A 20,961-nucleotide genomic window follows, 5' to 3' on the forward strand; every position below is an offset into this window, starting at 1 on the left:
TCATTTCCTTACTTAGTTAGCCTATAGTCCATAGTCCACCACTGTAATAATTCTTGTGTACATACCCTCCACTGCTTTGACCTTTCTTCCTTCTTGGCAGACAACATGCTAGGTTAAATGCGACTTTCTTGGAACATGCCTATATTTGTGTGAACAGGCAAGTGGGTACACTTAGAGAAAAATATGAAATACTTCTGGCTGGATTCTAATTATTAATTATCCCTATTTTATTTTCCAAATCCTTTTACACCCACACTATCTTGAAAGAACATTTCATCTCTCTCCTTAATTTCCCATCACTTTTCTCCCTTTTAACATTCTCAGCTGATGGCTTTGCTTCTTATTTTATTGAGAAAATATGAGCAATCTGACAAACACTTCCACGCACTTTCACTACCAAACCTACCATTCTATTTCCATCTTTGTCCATCTGTTCTAGTATCCCACCTGCTACTTCAGATGAAGCATCCTTGCTCTTAAGAACAATCCCATTATTAGTGGACTGGATCCCATTCTCTATGCCAGCTCAAGGTTATTCATCCTGCAATTGTCTCTCTTTTTTTCCCTGCATTATAAATTTCCTCTTTTTAGCTAAATTATCAGCATAAAAATGTGCCCTGATAGCTCTCAGAGAGAAGAACTTCACATAAATGTACATTGCTGTAGCTGTCTCACCATTTCTCTGCTCCCCTTTACAATTCAATTTATGTAACGGGCAGTCTACACATCCTCTTTCCCCAGTTCCTCTTGAACTCCCTCCAGTGAAAGTTTTGTACATATTATTCCAATGATTTATTTCTTGCAAGACCTACTCCAGCCTCCATGTTACCAAGTCGCCAAACCAGGTTTCCACTTTAATCTTACTTGATTATTTAACACAGTCGATCCCTTCTTTCCCACTGAAATACTCTTTTACTTCCAATCACAGACATCATTTTCTTGGTTTTTTCCTACCTCACTGTCATTTCCTTCTCAGTTTCCATTGTTTCTAATTTTTTAAACCTTGTGTCATGTTGACATGTCATGGGGCTCGATTTTCATGCCCTTTATCTTTTATCTACTCTGACTCCCTAGCCTGTCTCTTTTGAGTCCATGGATTTAAATCATATTTATACATGGACTAGTCTCAGATAGGTCTTCGTCCCGGACCTGATATTCAAACTCCAGAATAGACACACAATTATGGAAAAAACTCAACATAAAGAACACAAAGTACTACTGGACCTTACTTTGTTTTTCACTCTATAAATTGAAGTGCAGGAAGACAGCTTTTGCAATACAAGCTATAAAGTGAGTCCCTAAAATATTTCGGTAATTTGAGTTTTTAAAGCATTTGAATACTCTCAGAGATGGGGAGAGACCAATTATACTCATAATTAATTCCAAAAGCATTAAGATTGAACTTAGGTGAACTCCTTTTATTTCTTCTGTCAGCGACTAAGATCAAGTTAACTTTTTCTAAGTTATATGCTGAGTGCCTTTTTATTTCTCTGGCTGAACATTGATATGGTTCTCATTTTTTCCCTTCTTTTTGGCCAAAATTTCCCCACAGCTCTAGGGGAATGCAGACAAAGAATGTAAAATACATGAGTCAGTAGTATTGAGACAGATTACAATTTTAGTAATTAAATTAGTTTTTAAATGATTAAGGCTGGGTACAGTATATTAGTCTTAAAACTTAGGCTAAGTTCAGCGTCAATTTTGAAAAATTTATTTGGCTGCTACTCCCCAGTAATATTTAAATTTTTATTTATTGTCTTTCCATTGAAAAACTTGTGTGAGCAGAGAAAATCATTGAAAACCCTAAGTCCTGAAAATCAAGGAATATGGTTAATGATGTCTAGAATCTTGGAGGTATTAGTACTAACGAGGATAGGCTCTTGCGACATAGTGGGATGAGCCATGGACTAGAAATCATGGTACCTTCCACCAAACAGTGGTTTTGTTTTGGTTTTTAATTTACTTAAATTCTTTTTTTCTTTTCTTTTTAGGGCTGTACCTGTGTCATATGAACGTTTCCAGGGTTGGGGTTGAATCAGAGCTCCAGCTGCTGGCCTACACCACAGCCTTACAATGCAGGATCCAAGCGATATCTAAGACCTACACCACAGCTTGCAGCAATACTGGATCCCCAACCCACTGGAGTGAGATCAGGGATTGAACCCACATCGTCCTGGGTATTAGTTGGGTTCTTAATCCACTGAGCCATAGTGAGAACTCCCAAACAGTGGTTTTGAAAGAGCCCACTTTTCTGTGGGCTTTGGCTGCCTCATCCAAAAAATAATGAGATGGAATTTAGTGGTTTGTAAGGGTCCTTTTAGATTCTTATATCCTACAGCCTATCTTTTTCTCCCTCTATCTTTTCAAAGGTGGCTGAGGTTGAATGGGAACTGGTGCCTCCTTTTTTGTGTGTGTTATGTTATAAACTTTGCAGGCTGGTGCATGTGACTTCCCCTACTTCTGGTAGAAAGCAAACCCTGCTCTTAGGTTCTCTGAGGTGGAGTCCGTTTTTTTTCTCTGTCTAGTACCCTTATGATTTTATTAGGATATGCATTCCCTCTTTTGATATATGCTTCTTCTCCCTTCCCAGCCGAGTAGTTCTCCTGGTTCTTCCACGTTCTTAAATAATTCATCTCCTTTTTTTTTTCCCCCCACAATGATTATGAAATCAAGCTGCTCCAACCCTAAGAGACTTTCCTCCTGATTATTCATGGTTGTTCTCAGAGACAGGCATGTGAACAACCAGGCCATCAAGATTTTTCCTATGATTGTTCAAACTAAACATGGGGAGGGGGGAAGGTATTTCCGCATTTGTGATGAAGGGAAATAGGAAGCAGGTGGCTTCACACTCTCTTGTTTCCTGCTACGTGGAGAAAGTTGGTCTGAGAGTGTGATGTGACACAGTGAGAAGCCAAGGCAAGAGATGAAAGAGATGGCCTTGGTGGTGTTTGAGTCTGTGGCCAGCTGAATCACTGCTTCCTGCAGTTACATGAGACTTCCAATACATTCCAGCTTTTGCTTAAGTTAGAGGTTAGGTTTCTGTGTTGCAACCAGGACGCATTACTGACTTTTAATTTCATACCCAATCAGATAGGAAAATTTGTAGTTCAAGAAGTAGTCACTTTTTTCTTCATCTTCCCACATACCTTTTTAAACTATCAAAATAATTGAGGACATATGGGAGGATTCTGGTATTAATTTGTATCAATCACATTTTAAAGTGGCTTACTATTGTTCTTGTTCATTCTGTGCCTTCTATTTCTTCTTCTGGTAATAGTCCTTTGCTCTCTGGCCCCAGAAATGGGGACTTGACTTAGGATGCCATGGTTATGGGTTTTTGTTTGTTTGTTTGTTTGTTTTTAATGCCTCTGGGCGCATTGATGAGTGATTAGTCCAAGGTGTGAGCACATAACCAAAGCCAGATCAACGAGGTTCTTCCCCTGGATTTTTTTTCAATTTGGAGCTTAGACTCTTAGGCCACAAAATTGCTATCCTGTGAGTCTGATAGGTCCATGGCTGTGTTATCCACACACAGGATTGAAAAATACCTTCAGTGGGAGAGAATTAAGCTGATAGGCAGAAAAAGATAGAAATGTTGGAAAAGAAGATTAATACTGTGGAATTTCTGGTTCCAGTTATCGCCAGCTAGAGGCCCACTGTCACAGTCGGGTTCTTTAGAAGCAGATACTGAGATAGTGTTTGCCATGCTGGCTGTTTTTAGGGATCACTGTCCTTGAATTGTGTGTTGTGGGGGTCACATGTTATCTTGCAGATGAATGATCTCTGCATTGTTTTCAATCAAGGTAAGGATGCCAGCTCTTAATAATAATGTGTGGGCCACTTTTCTAGGCTCTAAAGTTGCAGAGCCCTTTGGGGTTCAAAATTTTGAGGGTCCTTTTCCCAGATGACCTCTGTCACAAGTGAAAAGATCCTATTGTCCCAACCAGGTCATGCTCTTTATCTAACAGCCTGCATTGGCTGAGTATTTTCCTTGTTGGGAGTTTGGTTGTCCTGACTACTAAGCCAGAATCTAGTCCAGTTTTGTTTTCTTCCTGTTGTAGGATATAGACTCTTAGTGAGGAACCACAGAAGCCGTCTAGGTTTCATACTTGGTTTTCATTTTTTGTTAATCACCTGCCCTTTTCATTAATTTCTTCCAGAAGAATACTTTTCAGGGGAGATTCCAGGACCAGCAGTATCACTGTGTAACTTTTAAAAATATAATTTTTTTTAGACCCATATAAGACCTTCTTAATCAGAAAAATTGGATTGGAACTCAGACATCTGTGTTTTACCAAACAAGTCCTTTTGCTTCCTGGTGGTTGGAGAATCAAGATTTTAGAATGTCAGTCTCACTTAACAATAGCCATTGGATAACATTGTCTTCTTGGATACAAAGTCCTAACACCTCTCAAATACCTGATACATCCTACCAACTAGCGCTCCTGGTAGGCCACCCCTATTCAACACAACTGTGCTTTTTAATATTGAACCTTGAGCCAGGAGCTGTCTGGGCTCTACCTACCCAGTGACTGAGTCTTTTTTTTTTTTTTTTTTTGCTAAGGCATGTTTAATTTAGGATTCTATCACTTTTCACTGAATGAATCATGATATACCTGAAAAACCTAGGAATACCTCTGAGGAGTGAATTTTATTGGCATTAATAATAATAATAATTTAGTATTACATAATCATGGAGTATGTTGCTACTTTCAAAGTGTTTCGTATGTTACTTCATGTGGCCATAACAAAAAAGCTGTGAGAATAAAGGGTCAAGCTGATTCTCTTAAAGATGCTTAGGGCTCTCTCTACCTTTGGATCATACTTAGTTTTCCTTGCATAATATAAAACATAATGTGTAATAAAATAGAAACTTGCGGTTGTTTCACTGTACTGCAGGATGCTCTCATTCTTTCATTGCCTTTAATTGAAACTTGCTCCTGTAATCTTGGGAGGATGAGAGAGATAAAGACCTGTCCTCTGACTTCCTCAGAGGCCTTTTTTGTACGATGCGCTGTCACTAGGATGACACAGTCCCTCCACAAAGCATATGGCAGTGCTCACTGACAATACTCCTTGCCTTCTCTCTGGGTGTATATGCATTTTCCAGAAGACACACTTGATCTTATCATTTGGCAGTGCTTATATTCAATCCCAGTCACTGCTCTCAACTAACTCTGATTTCCATTAGTTGTTAAGACAGACGAACAGGTTTTTCCATTGCACGGTTCATATATTGTGCATCTACGTTCTTGGTCTCTCAGTCTTTAACACTGAAATTAGTAGCCTTTATCCTTTAGATACTTTGATTGTAGATATTTTGAACCAATCAACCAGAAAACATTTCTTTAAACACCCAATATAAGACAGGTATTATTAGATATTATGGCACAGAAAAAATTATGTGTAAGAAATAATCGAGGTCTGAAAACCACTACCTGGTTAGGTGAGTCCCTTGGGTTGTTTTCTGTAGTTTCTGAGTCTGATGTGGGAAGTCTTGTGCAAGTGAGTAATTGAGGTGATGCTCTAAAGAGAACCCTGCAATGAAGTGAGAGAAACAAGATAGGACCTGGCAAGATGCTACGTAGAAGTGAGGTTTCAGAAAACATCCAGCCACATCTAGGACCCTGTGGAGTGAACCATACAACAGAGCCATCCTGTACAGAGAGGCGAGGCCATGCTGTCTTACCATTTGCACAGTCAATCATTGGCTGTGGGTTGACTCCCGGAAGAGGGGCATAGCACCCCAGACATCTTTTATGGAGCCAATTCCCATCAGCCACAGACGGTCTTCTGGAGAAGTTTGTAGGTATGAACTTTTAGCAGCCAACACCTGTGGTGGCTGGGCAGTGAGTGCATGACTCTGGTAAAGGGGAATCAGAGCAGCCATAGCACCTGATGCATAAAAATGATTGCCTGTAAATCTAATAACAGTGATAATGTTGTTCCTAATAGTGAATAATCATATAGCGCTTAATACATATCAGACACCGTTTCGAGTATTTCACAGCTAATTAATCCTCACAACACCCTTGTTAGGTAGATAATATTATTTTCCTCATTTTACAGATGAGGAAACTATGCGTGGTTGTGCTCTTGGAAATAAGATAGGCAGCAAGGGCAAACAATACCCAGGCACAGTGGAAAATGTAATCCGCCAGTGTGTCTATGGGGAAAGAATATGCTAGACCTGATGTTTCTCCAAAAGATGATGATCCAGAGATAGATGTGGTTCTGACACAGGCAGGAATTGGGATAATGAGGATATTGATAATAACAGCCCACCATTCATAAAAATACACTTGCTAACAATCTAAATTTTCCCTATTACCTAGTGAGGTAGGGTTTGAATCTTAGAGAAGTAAAGACTAATAATTTCTGTTTATGGTCAACTTAGTCCCACTCAGGAGAGGTGTTCTAGTTAGGTCTCCAGACCAGATCTTTAATGTCCATATGGGAATGTTTTTAGTTGTTACAGCTGTTAAGTAGAAAAAAATACATCTGAAGCATGTTATAGAATGAATTGTGTCTCTGCACAATTCAGGTGCTGCAGCCCTGAGTTACAGTGACTGTACTTAGAGAGGACACCTTTAAAGAGGTAATTAAGATTAAATGAGGTCGTCAGGGCAGGCCCTAATACATTATGACTGGTCTCCTTATAAAAGAAGGGAGAGACATCAGGGATGTACATAGAGAAAATGCCACATGAAGACCAAGCAAGAAGTCCAGTGTATGCAAGCCAAAGAGAGAGGCCTCAGCAGAAACCAATTCTGCTAACCCCTCGATCTAGAACTTCTAGTTGCCACAACTGTGAGAAATCAATTTCTATTAAACTGCCTCGTCTGTATATTTTGTTATGGCAGCACGATCTGACCAAAACAAAGACCCCTGTTAAAGGGCACTAGTGACTGAAACCATGACCACTGAGTACACTGAAAACACACCATTGAACTTTGGAATATAGATGATCCATACATGTGGCTCAATTAAAGCTACCGACCGTAGTAGTTTGCTGAGGCTACCATAGGAATGTACTATAGATTTATGGTCAACTTTAGTCCCACTCAGACTAAAGATTGGGTGGCTTTAATTACAGAAAATAATTTTCTCACAATTGCAGAGGCTGTAAGTTCAAGATCAAGGTGTTTCCTCCCAAGGCCTCTCTCCTTGGTTTGTAGATGTTTGTCTTCTCCCTGTGTCTTCGCATGGTCCTTCCTCTGTGTGTCCTAATCTCTTCTTATGAGGGCGCCAGTCATCTTGGATTAGGGCCCACCCTCGGTGACTTCACTTTAACTTAATCACCTCTTTCAAGACCCTGTCTCTAAATACAGTCACAGTCTGAGGTAATGGGTGCGAGGACTTCAACATATGAATTTGGGGGCAGAGGAGACAATTTAACCCGTAACATTGATTGTTTCTGAAAAAAACTCAAGTGCTTTCTGGATGTAGTATGTCTCCTTCCTGAGACAATTAGCTGCAGATGTTTCCTTTTTTAGTAAGTGTCTTACTTTCTACCAAGTGACTTTGCCAAGAAATCTACATCTGAGTGGATCAGTGGCTGAGTCAGAGAGAGTCATGAAGAAGGCTAGCCTGCTGTGGGAACTCTCTTGAATAGCACAGATTTCAGTTGAGCAGAGAAAATCAACCCAACCGTACATACCCTTTCTCTCTTTTTTTTTTTTTTTTTTTGACTTTTTGCCTTTTCTTGGGTTGCTTCCCGCGGCATATGGAGGTTCCCAGGCTAGGGGTCGAATCGAAGCTGTAGTCACAGGCCCACGCCAGAGCCACAGCAATGCGGGATCCAAGCCACGTCTGCAACCTACACCACAGCTCACGGCAATGCTGGATCCTAACCCACTGAGCGAGGCCAGGGATCGAACCCACAACCTCATGGTTCCTAGTCGGATTTGTTAACCACCGCACCACAACAGGAACTCCAACCATACCCTTTCTTTTGGTATGTTTGAATTCATAGCATACAAAAAGACAGAAGTTAGAAGGTAAAGCAGACACAGATGCTGAATCATAGGAATGGTGGAGTGCTGGAGCTGGGAACCACAGATGCCTTTTCTGCTGAAATTTGCCTCTTTGCCCTCAGATTCACCCCCTCAGCTTCCCATGCATTGATCTGTTATGTTAAGCCAGTGGAAGGGGACTGGTAAGAGATGTGACTGCAGCAGGAAGGGAAAAACTAGGGTATTTTCCCCACTCTTCTTGTCTTAGGCAGAGGCTGTATTACCTTCATAATTCTGCTTCTGCCTGAAAGCATCTCCTTCAGTAGTCCCAGCTCCCATTCCAGGCCCACCATGGTTCCATTGCCCCCCAGGAGGCCATTCTTTGAGGATCCCTGTAAGCATCTCCTCCTTTTGTTTCTCCAGCCCCCCAAGATGATAGCAGATTATTGCTGTTTTTAATGAGCTCCACCATCCCTTGTTGGGCTCTCATATCTTTCGCCATTTGTGAAACCAACTTTTGTATTGAATTCCTTCGACTTGAACGTCCTAGAGCAATTTCTCTTTTCCTGACTGGACCACAATTCCATCCTTTTTTAAGGAGATGAATTCTAGAATTTCTGTCAAGGGACCATCCATTTTACCCTAACAAATTATGGATAGTATTCTGTTTCCAATATTTGGTGTGCATTGCACTGATAATTTTTGGAGTTTCTTTCCTCTCCCATAGGGCCTTATATCCATCATTTGAAATAGATTGAGCATATTTCTGATTCTTGTGACCCAAATGAGTCCAGCATAACACAGGCAATGGCCTATAGGGGATTAGCACTCTTACCCAAAAGGCAAATTGTTACTCAAACGGTCACAGAAAGGCTTAGGATAAGGGTAGATGCTAATAGCCATCTTCTATTACATGGACGTTTATCCCATTTACCTGTTTAGCAGCTGGAATTCTGAGAGTGGATCCCAGCAGGCAAGGCATACTCTGATGGGAACATGGAACTATTTCACAGCTACTGCGACATTTAAGATTTTTTCCCTTTTCAATTACTCAAGCAGTAGAGATGATCAAAGTTATTTTTAAATTATCCACATTCCTATAAGAGCCTCAGAGTTAATCTTATAATATTACTGCAAAACCATGGAAGAATCTGGAAGAGACAGATTTATTGGGAGGGGACACAGGCAACCTGGGGCCAAGGCAGTTACAATTTTTAAAGCTCCATAGATGTGTCTGATACACATTTAATGCTGAGAAATACTAGTATGGACTGGGAGAACGATACTGTGTCTTTCGACATTTTTTTCCCAATAATCATCTTGGCTGTGCGGTAGATTTTCAAGCTTAACGTTGACACATGACATTAAAAGCATATTTGGAATAATAAGTATGATCTGGCATTGTTTCAATCTAAATTCATACGAAGGCGTTGTTTCAAATTGAATCCACATAAAGGAATTTAGCATGTTCTATGGAATATCAGTGGAGAGAGCGTAAAACTCAAATCTCAGACCGAGGTCAAGCCAAGGAAAAGATGGTATTGTAACCGTCCCAGGCGGTCCCATATCAGAGACATCAGTCCAGACTTTTCCAGGTAGTTGCAGCAGTGCCATTTAGAAAAAAAAAACATCCGCATTAAACCAAGTGATAGGAGTTTCCCTGTGATAGTCTGGAGTATTGCTCACAGGGAGATGTTAAAAGCAAGGCTTCTTGTAACATAACTCTGCTGGGAGGATCTGGGACAACTCAAGCCATTTGCTGTTCATCACGATGAGTGGAAGGACCAAAATCCAGTTGAACAGAAGAACTATGTTAGAGGTAGTCTGAGCAGCCAGGTGGTAGAAGATTGATGAGTAAGGGGAACAAACAAGTCTTTCTTGGTGTGGCATGGATGAGAAGGAGAGTGCGGACTTACTGGGAAAGAGCCTTTGGTTTGATTCTTCATGCTGGGGAGAGACTAGCTTGGGCTAATCTCCTCTCAGAGAGGTGTGGCAAACCCAAGTGGGGTAGCAATGGGAGTTGAGGATAGAATTTTTTTTACATAGAGGACTGGCATGCTTCCTGGAAGTAGCACATTCCAAGAGAATGAGGAAGTCAAGAAGTAGGAGGCATAGGACCTTTCCCTCATTCCCTGTGATAATGCTTTTGGGATGGGTTTTCACATCAAGCCAGACTAGTGGCATCTTTGGGGAAAAGAACAGCCGATGGACAGTGAACCTGGAGCTTCCAAGTGGGCAGAAGAGGGAACAGCCCCAGGGTTATGAGCCTGAACATTTTCTTTACAAAGACTCTGGGATGCCTGGTTTCTTAGTTGGTCAGTTTTTATCTATGTCCTTCTCCTTTTTCAACAGATGCTCCTTTTTTAAAAAGGAAAAATGCAAAATCATGAAGTATGTCTGTGTATTTTACTCAAATGGTAACTGATTCAAATGATCTGTGTAATGTTATTCATTTCAGTATTAATGGCATCATGGTGGTTAAGTAATATTTTACTGACTTACTTGGAAAAGTTATTTGTGCAGTTATTTTAGTAACATTTTCTATTTATGGTATGAAGCTAGTAAGGTAAGTAATTTAAATTTGATGAGGAAAATAAGGGAAAGACTCTGTAGTTTTTTTCTTGAACTTTAATGCTTTCAATGAAAGGACCTCAAGGCATATGCTTCTTTGAGATAAAATACATTTTACATCTCTGCCTTTTCCCTCATATCATGGGTCTCTGCCTTTACCCCATCGGATGTTGGCTCAGAGGCATGTCTTATCTCTTCCTAACATGCATCCTGCCATGTTATATTTCTTAAATGAATGGAAGTCTTGTTTAAACAGGGGAGAAATATAATGATCACCTCACCTGTTTAAAATGACTGCACAAGTATGCTTTGGTCATTGTCATTAAAAATGTATTTACTTGGCAAGTTCTCCTGCTGTATGAATTACTCTGTAAGAATTCCCCACAATAGTTACTAGGAGATAGAAATATACTTAAGTAACTATTTCCACACATATTTTAAAATTAAAGGTGGCAGTAATAAAATGAAAAAGGAATGAATTTGGGGGCTAGAGCTTATTTCTGATTCTAGGTTTTCCATTTACTTTTTGTGTGACCTTGAGCAAGACATAGGACCTTGTTAAGGCCTCCAAGGCTTCATCTGTAAAATGAAAATAACATGCATTTCATTAAGTTATATTGAGAAAGAGATGCTATATGGGAACACCTCTGACAAAATATTTGGCACAGAGCAGAAACATAAACATAATTGCTTGTTTCTTTTAGCATTTTCACTTTCATGTTTTTAATTCTTTTACCTGAGAATTCATTCAATGTCAATTTTATTATATAGACATTTAAAGCTGACTTTGTTGGTTTCTTCCAAGAGTGAGGCAAATTTGCATTTTAAGATTACAGATAAGAGAGAAACTTCCATGAGAACACAACCAATAGGTCAGAGTAAGTCATCTTAGACCTAGTGATTTTCTCTTGACTTTTTGATCATTTGGCATCATTTTTTTTCCCCCATTTTACTTTTAAAATTTCCAAATGTTATCTGAGTGAGCACTTTCTAGTTCCATAGAAAACAGTTCAATTTTTACATTTTCTAGAAAGGATGAAATCAGTGGCAGTATTCTGAATACTTGGAAAAACAGCTTGACAAGTTCAGTTTAAAGAGAAGGGGACATAAGTAATGGGCGTTAAAGAGAAAAAAAACTTACAGGCATATGGATTCAAGCTGCTTGACTTTTTCAGAATGACTAGTTTACAGTTTTAAAGGACCCACATAAAGAGCCCTTTTTATAGAGGAAAATAACATAATGATATCACTGCGGCTGGCAGAGTCGGCTGGGCCGTTGGCTAGGTAGCAGAAAACATGTTGCTTGGCTTCATTTCCTTCTACACAAGGGCATATTCCATATTTTGAACAGAATACCTAGCATTTCACAGATGTAAAAAGAAACTGGCTTTAGAAGCAGTGTGATGTAGTGAAAGGATATGAGGTTTGGAGTCAGATACACTCAGCTGAGGTCATATGACAGCTGGACACACATGAGGAAGTCATTTATCCATCTGTACCTCCACCATCTGAAAAATGGGGACAGTGCTGTCCAGTCTCATGGCTGGTTGTGAGATGCTAAATGAGATGATGCATGTAGGAGCACCTGGCATCTACTAAACTCTTGGTGAGAGTCACTGCTTTTTACTAATGACATTCTTATTTGTAATTTTAATGGTTAAAACCAACCAATCCTAAGAGGCCAGGGAAATTTGGAAACCTCACAAGAGTTCTCATGAAGAAACCTTTGAAGAACTTGTGTAAAATAATATCATGAACATATGGAATAGATTTCCAACTCGAAGACACTGTGACCTCAGGATTAAGATTAAAATTATTGACCTTGACCTACCCTGGAAAGTTTGACAGGAGTTCAACACATTTGACCTCTCACAAACCTGAGTAAATTTGCCAAGACCGAGGAGCCAGGAAATGTTAGATGAAGAAATTTATCTGCTTCCAAACCTTCAGAATCCATCTGGTTTAAAATTCAGGGTTATACATACAGCTGACCTACTCTGAGATTTACCATGGAGACTTCTTAATACTGTGACCATTTTTTTTTTCTTTCCTCCATTTACATTTCTGGTGCCTCTTCTTAGAGATTAAATCACTAGCTCAACTAAAGCATTTTCCCCAGCATTACTCTTTAGCTCTTTCCCAAAGTTATGCTACAGTTGGATGAGGTTCAGTTGCCTCTGAGAGTCTGTTGTTTGACTTTTGGATTCCATTCACATGACTTTATCCTTCATAACTCATAGATGCTCATTAATAATAAATACTGTCATGGGCATGTTATGTGAGAAGCAATATTTAAGAGGCTGAACTCCCAAGGCAAGACCTATTAGTCTATAGTAAGACATTGAAGTTAAAGGAAACTTACTGCCTCTCTGAGTTATGCTCCGAATTATGCTGGATCTCTGCCTCAGTCTTTCTAATGAGGCTTCTTAATGTGGTTGTGTAATAGAATTGGAGACCTGGAAGAGGTCAGAAATGAGAGTTCATTAGTCCAACTTCCTATTTTTACTAGTAAGATAACTGACGAAAATGTTTTCTTTAGTGTTTTTGTTTTCAAAACATGCATATTGCATGAAAGATAAGAAGAGTGTGTTGATGTATGAAAGGATACTTGAGGCCAAAGCCAAGAAGAAGAATAGGAAACTGTGTTGCTTATGCGCCCATTACGGTTGAGCAATAAAGGACATCTCAGTGGAAAACATTTTGGATATCAACAAATGGAGATTCACCTCACACTTTTTGTAGTTTTGTTACCAGTTACTTAGCTTCACAAAGCCTCAGCACCTTTATTTTAGAAATGAAAATAAGAATGTTATCCTATGGAGAGGGTGCAAGTAAATACACAAAGTACCGAAGACAAACCTAAATATCGTATAGTCTTGGTATATGATAATCATGAACTCTCATCACAACCAAAAACATATTGTGACTCTGAATCACCATAAGCCACATAAACTACACTCTTGGAGAGAATGAAAAAGAGAGAGAACTCTAAAAGCCCTACTGCTAGTCCTGAGATACAGACCAACCGGAGCAAATTTGACTTAAGAGTCTTGGTTTGCTCAGTGTAATAAGATGACATTACCTAACACCAAACAGCTCGGGTTGTGAAGTGGTAGAAAATAAGAGTATTGTGAGCCTTAGTGCAAGACCTCCGGGAGCTTCCACTTTCTGTTCATGTGATCTTGAACAAGTCACTTAAGCACTCAGAGCTTCAGTCTCCATATCCGTACAATGGCGATGATAGTAGCATCTCTTGGGATCTTTGTGAAGATTATGTGAAACAATTCAAGCAAAACGCTTAATCCAATGCCAGACACCCACTAAGAACTCTCTGTCTCTCGATATATACATTGTGGCAAAGTAAACAAAAAATTTACCATTTGAAGTATTCTTAAGCCCACAGTTCAGTGATATTAAATACATTGACAGTGTTGTGCAACCAACAGTACCATTTATCTCCAGAACTTTTTTCATCTTGCAGAACTGAAACTCTGTACCCATTAACAGTAACTCTTCATTTCCCCCTATCCTCCAGACCCTGAAATCATCATTATACCTTCTCTCTCAGTGAATTTGAATTAGCTTTTTTAACTAGCTCATGTAAGTGGAATTTTACAGTATTTGTCCTTTGGAGACTGCCTTGATTCACTTAGCATAATGTCCTCAAGGTCTGTCTATATTGTAGCATGTGTCAGGATTTCCTTCACTTTCAGGTTGAATAATATTCCATTGTATGTATATTCCACCTTTAGTGTATCCATCCATCTGTTGACAGACACTTGGATTGCTTTTGACTTTTGGCTGTGGTGAATAATGCTGCTATTAGTATTTCCGATTTCACGACATTTCCCCACACTTTGTGTGTGTGCGTGTGTGTGTATGTGAGTGTGTATGTAAAATAGCAGCCATTCTTAAAAAGGAGGCCTTCTATGCTTTTGGTGGTTGTGTAAATTGATACAACCACTATGGAAAACAGTATGGAGGTACCTCAGAAACTAAATATAGAACTACCATATGATCTAGCAATCCCATTCCTGGGCATATATCTGGACAAAAATTTCACTGAAAAAGATCCATATACCTCTATGTTCATTGCAGCACTATTCACAATAGCCAAGACATGGAAACAACCTGAATGTCCATCGACAGATGAATGGATTAAGATGTGGTACATATACACTATTCAGCCATAAGAGGAACAAAATAATGCCCATTTGAGCAACATAGAGACTCTCATACTAAGTGAAGTAAGTCAGAAAGAGAAAGACATATACCATATAACTTATATCTGAAGTCTAATAGAATTAAATAATAAGTTCAGCATAAATGAACTTATCTACAGAAGAGAAACATACCCACAGACATGAAGAACAGACCTGTGGTTGCTGAGGGGGAGGGATTGGGATGGACTGGGAGTTTGGGGTTAGTAGATGCAAACTCTTACATTTAGAATGGATAAATAAGATGTCTTACTGTACAGCACAAGGAAAGATGCCCAATCTCTTATGATAGTACATGATAGAAGATAATATGAGAAAAAGAATGTGTGTGTGTGTGTATATATATATATATATATATATATGACTGAGTCACTTTGCTGTACAGGAGGAATTGACACACCATTGTAAATCAACTATACTTTAATTTAAAAATTTAAGAAAATAGGAGTTCCCGTCGTGGCACAGTGGTTAACGAATCCGACTAGGAACCATGAGGTTGCGGGTTCGGTCCCTGCCCTTGCTCAGTGGGTTAACGATCTGGCGTTGCTGTGAGCTGTGGTGTAGGTTGCAGACGCGGCTCGGATCTGGCGTTGCTGTGGCTCTGGTGTAGGCTGGTGGCTACAGCTCCAATTCAACCCCTAGCCTGGGAACCTCCATATGCCGCGGGAGCGGCCCAAGAAATAGCAACAACAACAGCAACAACAAAAAAAGACAAAAAGACCAAAAAAAAAAAAAATTTAAGAAAATAGCCATTCTAATGGGAGTGAGGTGGCTAAATATATTTCTGAATTGCCAACTTCATATTATTTTGTGTGTGATTGTCTGGACTGCGGCTTAATTTCCATTGCCCACAGACCTGGGCAGTGACGAATCCTGGAATAGGAAGTGAGTTAGGAATTGGAACTGGGGAGAGGGGCTTCTTTGACAATAGGTGTGTATCTGTGGTGTGGGGGTGGCTAAAAGAGTCCGACACGTGGGAAAAATGAACTGTGATTGCAGGAGATAAATCAACTTCTCCTGGCCACACTAACCAAGTTAGACATAACTCCACATCTTAATTTATTTTTAAAAACTCTGGGGTTGTTATTGGCCATGGAGCTCTCAGTTTCAGATGAGCATCTGAGTGGCCCACTGCCAGGAGTTGACATGGTGGTGATGACAAAGAGGTCACTCTGTAGGTTGCAGTGCAACTTGGCGGGAGACAAGCCTGCTCTCCGCAGCCCACAGTTTCTTGAGATTGGACTTGGAGACACCTCTGGCTGAGGGCAACAAGCAACAAAGACAGGTGTTAGCAGTGCTGGGATTTCTCACGTGGTAGGGAGGAACCGCTGGACAAAGGAGGACCTGCCTCCTGCTACCAGGGGCAAGAATGGGCTTGGGGACTTCACAGACTGAACATGTAAAAATGTGACGTCATGGTAGATCATAAAGCTCAGGAACGTGTGAGGGATAGTCTTACCTGTCAGCATGTTCCACGTGTGTAGATTCAGCCTGAAGTCTTAGGAGGGCTGCCGTACGACATGTGGGAGATCAGCCTTTCCTTCAGGTCACTGTGAGCTGTGACTGCTCTCCACACCTGCACAGACAGCAGAGAGGGACATGTGCATTTCTGTGTAGGGCAGAGACAGAAGTCCACAAAGGCCACTGCAGTGTGAAAAAAGAAGGGCTGTTGTTTTTTGACATTTTATAAAGTGGGAGAAGGAGATCCCTGGTGGCCAAGCAGGTTAAGGATCTGGCATTGTCACTGAAGTGGCTTGGGTCACTGTTGTGGCATGGGTTTGATCCCTGGCCTGAGAACTTCCACATGCTGAGGGCGTGGCCAAAAAAAAAAAAAAAAGGTGGGAGGAAAGCCAGTGAGTGTGGAGTCCAATAACAAATGGATACATTTTGGGGTTTTTTTTTGGCTTTTTAGGGCTGCACCTGCAGCACATGGAAGTTCTCAGGCTAGGGGTTGAATTGGAGCTGCAGGTGCTGGCCTCTGCTCTGATCTGAGCTGTGTCTGTGATCCACACCACAGCTCACGGCAATGCCAGATCCCCAACCCACTGAGCGAGGCCAGGGATTGAACCCACATCCTCATGGATACTAGTCAAATTCATAAGCCCCTGAGCCACAATGGGAACTCCAAGGATATTTTAAGTAGCTGTCACTGATCTTAAACTCCTGAGTGGTCAGAAAGATGAAGGTCTGAGACACGTGTGTGGATTTGCATTGTTGGGGGAGGGGGTTGACCACACTGTACGGCAGTGGGGACAAGTCAGACAGCTGTGAGTTGAGGCATAAAGAGGAGGAAGAAGGAGATGTCAGATAACACGGGGAAAGTTTCCAGAAGGCGGAGGAGTGGAAAGAATACAAAAATCTAGCAATGGAGTTTACCAGTGGGTGGCAAAGATCTAAATCTGCCCTGTCCTCTTGTCATTTGCCATCTAAGATACGGCTCGTGCCACGGAGCAACTGAGTTCAAAAATTTTATTTAGTTCTAATTAATTTTATGTAACTACCCGTAGTTAGAGGCAACACAGCAGAGAACCCAGATTTGTAGAAAGAGAGTGCTGAGGGCGTTGTTAGGTTTGCCGAGGGAGGAACACACAAGGCCTGGTGGGTAAAGCAGGAGAGATTTGTTAAGGCATCAGAGGGGCACGGGCTGAGCTCAGGATGGCGCCAGCCCCGACTGTGAGGAGGTGCTAAGCTTGTAGAGGATCTGTGGCTGGAGTTCTTGGCGGCAACATGTGGCAGGAATGACGAAGAAGGAGGAGGAGGAGGGGAAGGTCAAGGGAGGGGGAGGGGGTGGGGTCCCGTGACAGAGGGCAGTGAATCCTTGTCGGTGGTTCATCGATGCTCCACGTGGTGGGAAAGGGTGCAGATCTCGAGCTGGGCTGTACCTGTGTCCCCAGCAGATCTCCAAGGTCACATTCGGGGGGTGGGGCTCTGTCTCCATCCTCCTGGGAACCTCTCAGGGGTATTGAGGGAGGTTTTAGTTTCTGTTGCTTTTGAGATCATCGAGACCTCTATGGTTTTAGAAGTGATGAGCCTTAGGCAGCAAGGAGGAGCTTTTGAAGTTGAAGGAGAGCAGCAAGGGAATAATAAAGTCTCTGGGAGAGAAGTGGTGAGGTTGATGAGATCTAGAGCAGAGAGCGATGCTTTGGCTTTTCTCAATACATGAAACCATGCTTCTGTGTGAGGACAGAGGGCGTGTGATGAGCTTGGAGACTGTTAGGTGTGTAGGCTGGTGGCAGGAAGTGGAGTGGGTTTTCCAGCTGACGGATTCCGGATTCCGTTTTCTCTGAGGGATGGGAATTGAGGTCATCCACCTCGAGGGAGGGGAAGAGTAGTGAGCTGGAGCTTTCAAGAGTCGAGAATACTTAAAACAGCTTTGTGGAGAAGATGGAAAGCTGAGGCGGGAGACATGCCATTTGTTGAGCAATTCTTTTTCTGGTGGGGAAACTGAGACACAGAGAGGTGATATACGTCGCTCGGTATCTCTCAAGTCCAGAGAACAAGGGAGCCTTGGATCTTTTTGATTCCACAGCCACAGTTCTTTCCACTGCCAAGAAGTTCACTTGCCTAAGCCAGCCTCCTAGCATCCTATCTGAGTCTCTTTGGACACTTTTCGCCTCCAATTTTTAATCATATTTATTCGTGGAAAGGCTAAGTTTCGCTTAGTACATTCTAGGTGTGTGGGATCCATCCTCGCATTCATCCCCGTGTCCCTGCAGTGCCCAGCACAACTCTGTGAATGAGATGAAGGCTCAGTAAAGATCTGGTGAGTGGTGCGTGGATGAGTAAAAAAGAAAAGATGCATAAGGCAGATGAAAAGTCCCTTTCTCACACCCAGGTCCATCTTCCACATTCACGTGCACGAGCGACTTCATTTCTGCTTCACGTTCCTACCTTAGACAGCACTGGAGCCTCTCCCCATTAAAATGAGGGTTTGGAAAGGCATCATTTAAAATCACGTGAAGTGAGGCAGTGTGAAAAGCAAGGGCTGTCATTTTTGAGATTTTTTTTTTTTTTCTTTTTAAAAACTATTTTATTTACTTATTTATTTTTCTGGATCCAGACATGGCTGGAGAGCCGACACTTGGGAGGGTCCCCTTTCCTCAATATAAATGACCTCACAGAGTTCATGCCCTTATCTTTCGTTCTCAAGGATATAAACAAACATTGAGATTGGCCAGAGCGCTGACCTTGGGGGTGACTAAGGCCCCCTGGAGTTCAAATCTAACTAAGATGTTCCCTGCTGGGACTCCGATTCTCTCATTTTGTGCTATATTTACCAATGATGTTACACTTTATCTTAGCAAATATTTAATTTGTCGAGAGAAAACATGTCATGAATGCATTACTCATAAGTTTCCGTATTTCCCAAAGATCTGGCAAGTGGCAGAGATGGAACTTGTGGGGTCCTGTTGAAACAGCAGAAAACAAAGCCAAGCACCCAACTTGAGTGAATCCAAAGGGGAAGAGATGGGTGTTACACAGAGGCTGAGAGAGATTATGCTAAATGATTTGATATGGCCAGTTGATCAGTGGGCCCTTCCTATGCAGTGGTCACCTTAGCTCAGAAAACACCTGGCTTTAGAAATAAGCATCTAAGAATTAAGAAAATGTATCTTACTTATTGAAAATGTGGGGAGCTCACCATTTTTTTTTTTTTTCCAATTCCCTTCTCCTGTTCAATTAAATATACATGTAGCTGCCAATGGGTAAATCTAAAGATAGACATTTTCCATCACCAATTTTGTGCTCATGTCAAACTTCTTTACTGAAACGCCTCTGAGAGAATAAAATCTTTCTTGACATTGGTGATTTTGAGACTACCGAAATACATACTATTTTAGAAAACCAAAATAGGCTGTTTAAAGAAGGGTTTCTTTTCTTTTTTTTTTAAATCGATAAGCACCTTTAAAACCTCATTATTTGTACTGTGAGTTGAAATCTGACCATAGAAGCCCTTCTCTTGATTTCCCAAGTGACCTCATAAAGGGTTTGGGCTAACTTTCTCTAATTCCAAAATCCAAAGAAAATAAATTTTATCCAGATGTTGGGCTTGGAGATTCGTGTTACATTACAAACAAAACTGAATATTTGTTTTTGGAAAATCTTACTACCGTATATGATTTAAAGTAAAGGTTATATGTGTTGCTTCATTCTTGTTGCAGCATCTTGTTTTTTCAGCCTCTGAATGCCACTTTCCCACTTCTCAGTCTCTGGCATTTCTATGTTTTTGGACAATGCACATGATTAAAATGATATTTTCATATTTCAGTGTAGTTGGAGCTCCTTAAAGCAGAGGGTTGTAAGTGCAAAAAAAAAAAAAAAAAAAAAAAAAAGATATGCAGTTCCCTAATGGCTTATTACCATCACATTTGCAATTCAGATCAGCTCTAAATTGACTGAAATTTTTAAACACATAGCAGGCAGTTTAAACTAATGATTGTCTGGAGGTTCACATCTGACATGAACTAAGCTTCTGTTCAAAACAAATTGCAAATAATTCCTCCCTTAGAGTCAAAATGTCACTTTTAAAACTCCATGTTATTGCTGGATTTTTGTCAGTTACATACAAAAAAAAAAAAAAATCTGCTTTTGTAGTGAGTGTTCTACCTTTGAAAGGACTGACACAATTTCCCTATAAAAAAAAAGAAATAACACAACACCACGTATCTATATATATGGGCTCTACATCAGTTTCACTAGGAATCACCCCCCCTCTTCCCCCTCTTCCCCTTCAAAAATCCTAATTGTAAAGTAAAACACCCTTGGGGCAGTGGTAGGCCCCAGTTGCTTAGCAACCCTCAGCAGGTAGCTGGGATTCAGCTGCAGCTGTCCTGATTCTTTCCTAAGAACCTTCTTATTACTGTTTGTGTTAATCTTTAACCAGGCTTTTAAACCACAGTCTTTCTCTCCGGTCCCTTGTTGTTAGATTGCAGAGGCCTCCTCAAATGTTGTCCCCGAGGTAATGGTATTAAGGGTGGCTGTTGAATGTTTGAAGAGTGATAAGCACTGAAAGAGATTAGAATTGCATGTTCCAGCTAACCTTATTTTAGGTTCTCAAAAAAAATCACGAAAATCGTACCCTAATAGGAACAATGGTTGGTGTTGACACACAGCCCTAAACCTGCTTTCCCCCCAGCTAGTAAATAAGGTGAGGCCCCACCTCACTGTAATTGTTCTTTTTAAAAGGCCCACATTCTCCCACAAAGACCACTTAA

The 20,961-nt window shown here is 40.8% G+C and overlaps 2 long non-coding RNA genes across 2 annotated transcripts in view; both read left to right on the plus strand.

Annotated features, from left to right (window-relative positions):
• Positions 1–20,961, plus strand: part of LOC100512907 (uncharacterized) — a 1,315,914-nt gene that overhangs the window by 452,815 nt on the left and 842,138 nt on the right.
• Positions 15,191–20,395, plus strand: LOC146401222 (uncharacterized). The gene is made up of 2 exons (XR_014809729.1): positions 15,191–15,350; positions 16,695–20,395. It is a non-coding gene; the product is annotated as an uncharacterized LOC146401222 (long non-coding RNA).

The sequence above is a fragment of the Sus scrofa genome, chromosome 7 (genome assembly GCF_054392235.1).
Source record: "Sus scrofa isolate SSC_HxYL_T2T_F1_AM1 chromosome 7, Sscrofa_HxYL_maternal_Yorkshire_Landrace_v2.0, whole genome shotgun sequence".
In the NCBI taxonomy this organism is placed as follows: domain Eukaryota; kingdom Metazoa; phylum Chordata; class Mammalia; order Artiodactyla; family Suidae; genus Sus; species Sus scrofa.